Source organism: Carlito syrichta, unplaced genomic scaffold (assembly GCF_000164805.1).
Source record: "Carlito syrichta isolate Samal-C Ts95f unplaced genomic scaffold, Tarsius_syrichta-2.0.1 Scaffold316484, whole genome shotgun sequence".
NCBI lineage: Eukaryota > Metazoa > Chordata > Mammalia > Primates > Tarsiidae > Carlito > Carlito syrichta.
Window position 1 is genome coordinate 877 of NW_007260580.1, and position 9,807 is coordinate 10,683.

Genomic DNA, 9,807 nt, shown 5'->3' on the forward strand with positions numbered 1-9,807 from the left:
AAGGCTGCAAAGGCCATGATTGTGCCACTGCTCTCCAGTCTGGGTGACAGAATGAGACTCCATCTCTAAACAAAACAAACAAACAAACAAATACAAAGCTACTAGATGGAAGAAGAACAATCTTACATGCAAAATATATAAGGAACATAAGATATGTTTTGGTGAAAAGTTATAAGAAAGCATGGAAATGTGGTTTTTGTAAAAGGAAAAGTAATTGTGTCTAAGTTTGAGGTTTTAAAGTAGTCTTAAAATTAACAGAATATAAGTAAGAGCTAAAACTAAATAGATACAGAAAGTTGGGGGGAGTATATAAGGTGGAATTAAAAGATAAAACTAAAAGGTTAAGCAAGTTGTCAAAGGTCTGTGGAAGATTGGCCTATGAAGAATAGCCACCACTTACGTGTCAGTGATGCTTCTGTTCCTGTCACCATGGTGGGTCTCACCACCCCTCCTGCGGATCACGTCGGGGGTGGAATTTTCTCTTACACAAAGGACATATTCTAAAATATCCACCTCTGAACATTTGGACACCTTACCCCACTGTTATATTGGTGCTAAGTAGGAGAGATGAGCTGGAGTTAACCCTAGTAAACCTCACTGAGGAGATAACATTAGAACTGACATCTCAATGAGAATAGCTATGACAGATCTTGGTGAAGAGGTTCTGCCTGATGTAACCTCAGGGGCAAAGGTAATGTGGCAGATATCAGCTAAACAATAGAGAGCTGAAACAATACTGATACTTCTTATCCATGGTTTTCAACTAGAGGAGCCAGAAACCAGATCAACAGATCATTTCATGACCGTTGCATATACTATTTTTCTACCCATTACAGTGTTTCCATTGTTTTCATCACTTGGCTTATTTTTCCATATTTTTTTCAGTTCTCTTTATGGTGTTGTTGTTGTGGTTGTTGTTGTTGTGGTTGTTGTTGTGTTGTGGTCTCACTCTATCACAAAGCCTGGATCAACCTCTGAGCTCAGGCAATCCTTCCTTCTCAGTCCCTTGAGTAACTGAGACTATAGGTGTGCATCTCCACATCTTTTTTTTTTTTTTTGCAGAGATGAGGTCTTACTATGCTGCCTAGGCTCATCTCAAACTCCTGAGCTCAAGGAAATCTCCTGCCTCGACCTCCCCAAGTGCTGGGATTAAGGTATGAGTCACCAGCCCTAGTCTCAGTTCTCACCTAATATCATTTTTATAATATTTCAGGGTTTCTCTGTTGCTTTACTATTTTGTGTGTCCTTTTTGGAGACAGGCCTCTCCACTGTGTTGAAAGCTCCAGGAGGGCAGGCCTGGTACAGTCTTGAGAGCTGCAGGATGGAGCTCAGGAAATGGGATGCCGAGGACAGAACTGGAGGATTAAAGACCTTAACAAGCATAAATCTATAAAATTATCTTCTAAGAAGAAAATAATATAAGGAAAACACTTCATGACATTGGATTTGTTTGGATGTAATACTTAAAAAAAAGGCAACAAAGGGACATAGACAAAAGATCCCACTTAAAAACGTGTTCAAAGGCTTTGCACAAATCACCACCTTGAGCTCTTTCCCATCATTTCCACCATGTTCTTCGATATCAGCATAGATGGTGAACCCTTAGACTGGAATTCCTTCAAGCTGTTTGCAAATAAAGTTTCAGAGACAACAGAAAACTTTCATGCTCTGAGCACTGGAGAAAAAGAATTTGGTTATAAGGGTTCCCGCTTTCACAGAATTATTCCAGATGTTTTGTGCCGGGGTGATGACTTCACATGCCATACTGGCACTGTCAAGTCAATCTATGGGGAGAAATTTGATGTGAACTTCATCCTGAAGCATACGGTTCCTGGCATCTTGTCCATGGAAAATGCTGGACCCAACACAAATTGTTCGCAGTTTTCCATATGCACTATTAAGACTAAATGATTGGATGGCAAGCATGTGGTCTTTGGCAAGGGGAAAGAGGGCATGAACGTTGTACAAGCCATGGAGGACTTTGGCTCCAAGAATGGCAATTCCAACAAGAATCTCACTATTGCCAACTGCGGACAACTCGAATAAATTGGACTTGCTTTATCTTAACTACCAGACCACCCCTTCTGAAGCTCGGGAGAGCACCCCTCTGTCCCATTTGCTGGAAATATCCTACAACCTTTGTGATCTCACTGAAGTTCTTTGGGTTACATATTTTCCTTATTCCCTTCCAGTCCGGTTGAATTGAAGAGAAAAAAAAACTAAATAACAAAAGGAAGTGTATTCACAGTAAAAGAAGAAATGAACACGATGAATGATAACCTGAGACAAGAGAGAAGCCATTTATAAATCACATACCTTATGAGATTTAAAATACAGAATAAATAAAGAACACTTGCAATTAAAAACAAAAACAAACCAACACCCATTTGCAATTTTTCTTAGAGACAGGGTCTTGGTCTTTCACCCAGGATAAAGTGCAGGGTAGAAATAGACTAACAGGTGATCCAGCAATTCTACTTCTAGTTATGTAAAGTAACTGAAAGCAGAATTTTTAGGAGACCTTCATACAGCTCTTTCCACGGCAGAACTATTCACAGTAGCCATGAGGAGAAGAAAAACAACTGTCTACCAGTGGAGAAATGGATGAATAAATGGGTATATACACACAAGTGATGCTCTTCAGCCTTTAAAAGAGGGAAATTCCAACACATACCACAACATAGATGAACACTGAGTGCTGTATGCTAACTAAAATAACCCTGTCACAAAAGATGACACAAAATTTCTGTCTGATTTCACTTACATGGGATATCTAAAGCAGTGAAATTTATAGAAACAGAAAAAGGAACTTGAACAGAAAAATTTCTCTAAACTAAAAAGTCAGCCGGGCACCGTGGGTCACACTTGTAATTCTAACACTTTGAGAGGCGAAGGATAAAAGGATTACCTGAGCCCAGGTGCTCAAGATCAGTCTGGGAAACTTGATGACACTTCACCTCTAAAATACATTTTAAAAATTAGCCGGGCACGGTGGTGGGCACCTTGTAGTTCCAGCTACTTGGAAGGCTGTGGTGGAAGGATCACCTGAGCCCAGCGTGTTGAGTCCGTGGTAGCCATGAGTGTGCAATTGCATTCCAGCTGGGGCAACAGAGTGAGACTCTGACTCTAAATAAATGAATAAATGAATAAATAGACTTCCAATTATTAAAAAAAGCAACAACAATAGCAAAACACCTCCTCAGAAGAAGCACAAGACACCAAGGCAGTGGGTCTCTCAGGGACCACGTTTTGCTCATACTTCTGGACACAGATAGTAGCAGTCTCTCAGGCATGGCTAGAGAAAGCAGTCTCATGAAGGCCCATGGGATGCTGCCAGGTGCCTGTCTCTGATGGCCTGGTTCAGACAGAGGTGATTCAGAAGGTCTCAGGACAGGATGCCTTCAAGCATCTTGCATAAATCCTGGTTAAATAAGTGCATGGTATAGGGTGACAGTGAATTTGAGTCTTGAATTTTCATTTCAAAAGTAAAGGGCACAATTACAGAAAATAAAAATAGAGGAAATAAGAATCACACAAACTGAGTTTGAATCTGGTCCAACCACCCCCCCAAAAAAAATAAAGCTTTAAAAAACTAATAAGCAGGGCCAGGCACAGTGGCTCAAACTTGTATTCCCAGCACTTTGGAAGGCCAAGGCAAGAGAATTGTCTAAGCTCAGGAGTTCAAGACCAGCCTGGGTAAATTGTTGAGACTTCATCTTTACAATAAATAAAAATAATTATAATAAGCCAGGCATGGTAGTGAGCACCTGTAGTTCCATTTCCTTGGACAGCTGAGGTAGAAGGATTGCCTGCACCCAGCAGGTCAAAGCTGTGGTGGCCGTGAACATACTAGCCTGGGTAACTGACTGAGACTCTTAACTCAAAAAAAGGAAAGAAAGAAAGAAAGAGAGAGAGAGAGAGGGTGGGAGGGAGGGAGGAAGAAAGAAAGAAAGAGAAGCAGAGCCAGGCATGGTGGCTCAAGCATGTAATCTCAGCAGTTTGAGAGGCAGAGGCATGAGGATTACCTGAGTCCAGGGGTTCGAGACACGCTTGGGTAGCATGTTGAGACTTCATCTCCACAATTAAAAAAAAAATACCCAGGCATAGCGGCATACACTTGTAGTTCCAGCTATTTGAAAGGCTGAGGTGGAAGGATCACCTGAGCACAGCAGGTCGAGGAGGTGGTTACTATGACTGGGCCACTGCATTCCAGCCTGGGCACAGAGTGAGACTAGTAATCCAAAAAAAAGCAATTAAATAAGAATTGTCTATATTAAAATTTTATTTTGCAATATTATACACATATATATGCTATACCTCAATATTTTGTTACAGACCTCCCACAGTTCCTGGGTCATTATTTATGAACATTATATCCTAATAGCTACCTAATATTGCATCACATAAATAAACTCTCATTTATTTCATCATTTTTCAAGTGTTAGACATTGCATTGATAAGTTTTGCTGAAAAAAAAAAAAAACAAAAAAGAAAAAAGTAAATTGTTGAAGGGCCTTAGAGGAGGAACAGGAAGCAGTTGTTCAGTAGGAAGAGAGATTCACTTCTGCAAGATGAAAATGTTCTAGAGTTCTGTTGCACAATAAGGAGAATATATATAGCATACTAAATCACACAATAGGTAATGGTGGTAAATTTTATGTTAAGTGAGCTTTACTATAAGTAAAAGCACAAACTTGTTAAAAGGGGAAATCCTGGTGTGACAAATCCTAAGGTGTTTGAGAACCTCCTGTCCTCGCAGGGAGGGTTCCAGGGTGATGAGAACCAATCTGAGTGGTTTGAGGGTGCATGTCCTATCTCTGATCTCCCCATTTTCCATGATGTCTTCCAGCCCCAAGTGGTTGGCTGCTCTTAGGGTTCCTGAGCCCCACTGAAAGCCCGCGTTGAGGGAGCAGCCTGAAGTCTCAGTGAGGGCACAGGATTGAGAAGAATGTCTGGCAGAGGAATCAGAGGGTAGAGGGGAAAGGAATTTTGAAGGGGACAGATCAAAGACCCAACAGAGCTGCAGAGAAGATCTCAGGTGTAAGACAAAAAAGGAGGAACGAGAATCAGGGATGATAATGGAGTGGGCTTAGATAAACCGAGTGAGAAGTTCATAAATGAGCTGCCCAGTTCTTTCATGGCAGGCCCATTGTCGTTAGGAAAAGTTTGCCATTTCTGCAGATATTGAACTGAATTAGTGCCATGACGGTGTCGAAGGCAGAAAGTAGAAGAGGGGAGGATGCAGCCCAGAAGGAGAGCTTCTCATGGGTTAACAGAGAGTTAAACTGGACAGAAAATCCTAAGAGGAGCAAGTCTTTTTCCACTCCATGCGGATCACCAGACTTGAAACCTGAGAACTCCTGTCTTACGCCCATGCCTAGATGATCTCCTGGTGAAGCAAGAGAGGGGAGAGCGTCCCTTTAGACAGTTGAAAGCAAGGAGATTTGTGTATACTCAGCTCTATCCTCCAAAAAGGGAGCATGGGCCACTTGGGTAGGCACAGAGATTTCAGAAAATCTGGATTCAAGGTCATCAAGGGTATTTATTCAGCAATAAATCACCCCAATCCTAATCTCAGTGCCTCACTCATTTCCTGATTTAGCTATAGACCATTTCCAAGTTTAAAAGCTTCATCGAAAGTTTTTCTTTTGATAATTAGTGTCTGCTGCTTATTTTCAGTTCTTCAAGAAACAGCAGGAGGTAGACGTCCATCAAACTCTCACTCTTCTTTTAATTACTGACTGATAGGTCTGAGCCAGTACCTTACTTTCCTCAATGCATCAGTGGCACTTGTGAACCACCACCCAATTCCACACTCCTGCTGCTATCATTTCTCTAGATTTAAAACCCAGAGACTATGTTCCAGCAGTGCTTCTCCTGTAGCTCATCTGTGATCACCTGCGATGATCCCTCAGTGGACAAGTGTCATGGGACTGTCATCCATCCACCTGCCAGCTGAGATGATGTTTTCACTGCCATTCTGTGGAGAGTCAGCCAGCTCCAGAATCTATCCTCAGTTGGCTTTCTAGGACCACTCCCAGTGACAGCTGTTGGTTCACATTCCCTAGAAGCAGAGGATGAGACATGGGAGTCAAGAAGTGAACTGAGGCAGTGCTACAGGGATCCCAGGAAAGGCAGCTCAAGGAGCCAAGCAGAAACCAGGTTTGGCAAGAGACTTTCTTCAGCTTGATCCCTCAACGGACTCTGAATCATACATGGCAGGACAGAGGTTTTCTCACTTTGGGGTTTGCAGATTCCTGGACCATTCAGACCCTAGCTGTTGCCTGTTCTCAGGAAGTTGGTGGAGGGAAACAACCTGGAACAGGTGGAATTAATTCAACAAGGGCAAGTCTCTAAAGAAGGCATGTTTGGGGTATGAGCCCAAAGGAAGGAAGGACAAGTGAGCTGGGCATCAACAGCCTCCACTACAGGATTAAATCCTTTTACAGAAAGATATCAGATAGGTTGTTTCTTGGAAGGCTGACATTGATGAGGGAAAAGCTTAGGTGTTTAGGTTAGAATTTAATTCTGATATCATCAGAACTTAATTAAATTTGGATTGGAGATCCAATGTGTTTTGGGCCCTAAAACACCAAATGCACATCAAAATTGGCCTGGGGAGGTGTGCCACAGTTTTTTTAAATTTTTCTTCAGCTCTCCTAACAGATTCTGAAAAGGTCATGCCTCCAAAGCAAGTTGTGATTTCTCAACCTCATTGGAAGTAGACACAGAAACTCTGCACTCAACATGGAAACTACATCTTGTGTACTTTGGGACCTGCCACTGTTCCTGTCCAGCATTCACCACCTTTATCCAGACAGTTCAAGATTCCTTTCTAGTCTGATGCTCCCACACTCACACTGTCTTCTTCCATTAAACGTCCAAGTGCTCTCAACTCGAGTTGAGTCCATGACAGCCTGTCATCCTCTAATCCCTCTTGACTCTCTAGCCTCGCAGGTCCCACTGGATTCTGTTCTTCCTGTCCCTTGTATTCTCTCTCAACTCCTTATCTGACTGAATATCTGGTCCTGTCTTGCTCACAATGTCATGACACTAATCTGCTTCTTCAAAAATCTCTCCATTCCCTCATGTGCACATCTCACCCTTCATGCCAAAGTTGAAAGAATAGTACCCTCAGCTTCACTCAGCAGTTCATCTGCTCTTTCCTTAACAGTTAGGTGAACTCCACCACTTATAGTCCCCAGACCTACCCTGGAGTTAGTCCCCAATAAAGATATCCTCCTTGGCCTTAGTAATTCCTCTCCATACCAAATCTCACCAAATACATGGACTCCCTTCTCAAGCTTTACAATTACTCATCCCCAGTCTTCCCATCTGGCCAGGCCACACCTCACCGCCCAACTCTGGATTCAATACCCCACCTGATGAAAAAGTCATTCAAATACCAGACCCAAAATGATCAGACATGAAAGCAAGACCACTAAGATGGTAGATTCTGTTTTTGTTTCCAAGGTCCTGTGTGTGGATTATATGTATAAATGCACACCAACTTTGTGAAAGCAACAAAGAAATGTGACGACAAAATGTCTGCTCCAAGGCAGATACCAGGGTGGGTGCAGGGTCCAATTTCCTGGGGTAGCCATTCATCCACTCCTCTGGCTTTTTATGAAGTCCTTACATTTTGTACCTGTGTGATTAGAGCAAGGTGGGTGATTAAGGGACCTAGGTTCACCAACCCCTGCCTCTTCTAACTCCTTGAGGTCACCACATTCCTTGGGTCATGGCCGAACATCATGTCACTATCTCCCCAGATATATACTCACATGGCCTTCTTCCTCTTCTGGATTCAAATCTCTCTCTGCCTTGCCCTGTCAAAAATATTTGTGATTCCCTTAGGGTCTAGACAGATAATCTAGGAGAATCTCATAAGGTGAGGATCTCAATGATATCACAATTTAAAGCCCTGTTTTCACAAAAAGTGGACACTGGGTGTTGTCCCCAGATATATTAGGGAGACCTAATTCTGCTGAATACAGCATTAGAGAAACGCCCCAATGTCTGTCTTCATATACAAATGCTTTTGACAACACTCTCATATTCCAATTCTGTGTATTTGATCATTGTAAAGTCTGTGCCAAGTTCATAGCTCCCTATGCTCCCCCTGCACTATGTGAGGGTCCTGTGACTTCTAAGCCCTTCCAACATTTGCACTATCCCCCCAATATGGCCTCCAATTGGGTTAAAAGGTGAGGAAGGTCACTAGAAAATGGCACCAGCTGTATTGTGACACCCTCATTAGAAAAGATCTGGTCTCATGACTTTAATAAGGTCACATCTTACTTGACCAGGATCATATCCTATGCATGACTTCTCTAAGCAACCCAACTCTGCAGGAATACAGTCACAACATAACCTAGACAATGAACAGCAGAAATCTCATTATGTTTACCATGGACTTGCTTATTTCACCTGTAATGAACATGGCCATCAACATTCTAGTGGATAAAGTGAATGATTTTCTCATGGATGAGACATTAATTCCTGATTTACTTATTAAATACATGTGCAGTTGGACTGGCAATGATGATCTTCAACCTGATGTGCAAATATCTAATTGAGAAGAAGTGTATGTATATTCTAAACAACATGGCATCCAAATATCTGGCCGTGGAACCATTCAAAAGCAAAATTGTACACTTGTTCCATAAGATGATGCCTCAAGAATGAGCACAAGTGATTGTGGTTTAATACTGACTTAAACATCCAGGGCAGTAACAACTTGATCCTCAGGAAATCTTAAGAGACAGCATCCCATGCTATTTTAACAGATGATGCTTTGAGGCCAAGGACCAGCAGTGACTGTATATGTGCTTCTAATGCTAAATCCTTCACATTGTGACAAGTGGCTTCAGGAGGAAAACGAGATTCCCATTTTGATTCCCGAACTGACCACACTCTTGTGAAAGCATCAACAATGGTGAAGGAATTTCTATCACCAGGATTGCTTCATTTCACCAACCCTCCTTCCTGATGAACACAAAACACTGAAGCTGTGGAACTAAAGTCTTACTTAGGTGGAATGTGGTCCCGTGACTGTTTCTTTGGTGACTTGCTAAACATTTTGGGGTGCATCTCAGGACTAAATAGGAAGGAAGAGAGGACTCTCAATTTGCAGAGAAGACCTGAGATGAGGGAGGAGATCTCCATGGGCTCTGATGTGCTGAGAGCTTGGAGCCTGCATAGGTATAGAAAATGGGGTGATTTTACATTGTGAATTTCAGGGGTTTAGTCCTGCAGTTGTGTGAGAATCTCCTGCCTCAGGAGATAAAGCTGTAGTGAAATAAGGACAAACAGTGTGTGTCTCAGGGGGACATGCCCTAATTGGAGGGGAGGAATCTAAAGAGAACAGAGTAGCCTCCTTGAAGCTGGGGCTGGTGAATGAAGAGAATCCAGAGATGGCCCACGGGAAGAGAGACTTCAAGGGGCAAACTCTGGTTGGAACAGAGGAAAAGTGAAGCTCTGCAGTCTGGGAAAAGTCCTGGCATGTGAAGCTGAACTTGAAGGGGCCCTGAACACTTCCAAGTCTTCTGGGCTCCACCTCCATCCCCCTTCCCTCTCCTCTGTTGCATTCTTCTAAGCTCTGTATCTTCCATCTTCTTCCAAACATTGTGTACTACACATCCTCAATTTTCTTGTTACTTCAGGGTTTTAAACATGCCGATTTCCTTGAAAATCCAAGAGAATCTGTAAAAATACAGATTGCACAGATAAAGGACATTGGGAAGTTCTTGGGGTACAAAATAAATGTGCAAAAGACAGTTGCATTTCTCTACACCAACAACAAGC

General features: G+C 42.4%; 1 pseudogene; it reads left to right on the forward strand.

Moving 5' to 3' along the window:
- The first annotated feature begins 1,569 nt into the window (after positions 1-1,569).
- On the forward strand, positions 1,570-2,046 carry LOC103277137 (annotated as a pseudogene).
- Positions 2,047-9,807: the final 7,761 nt, after the last annotated feature.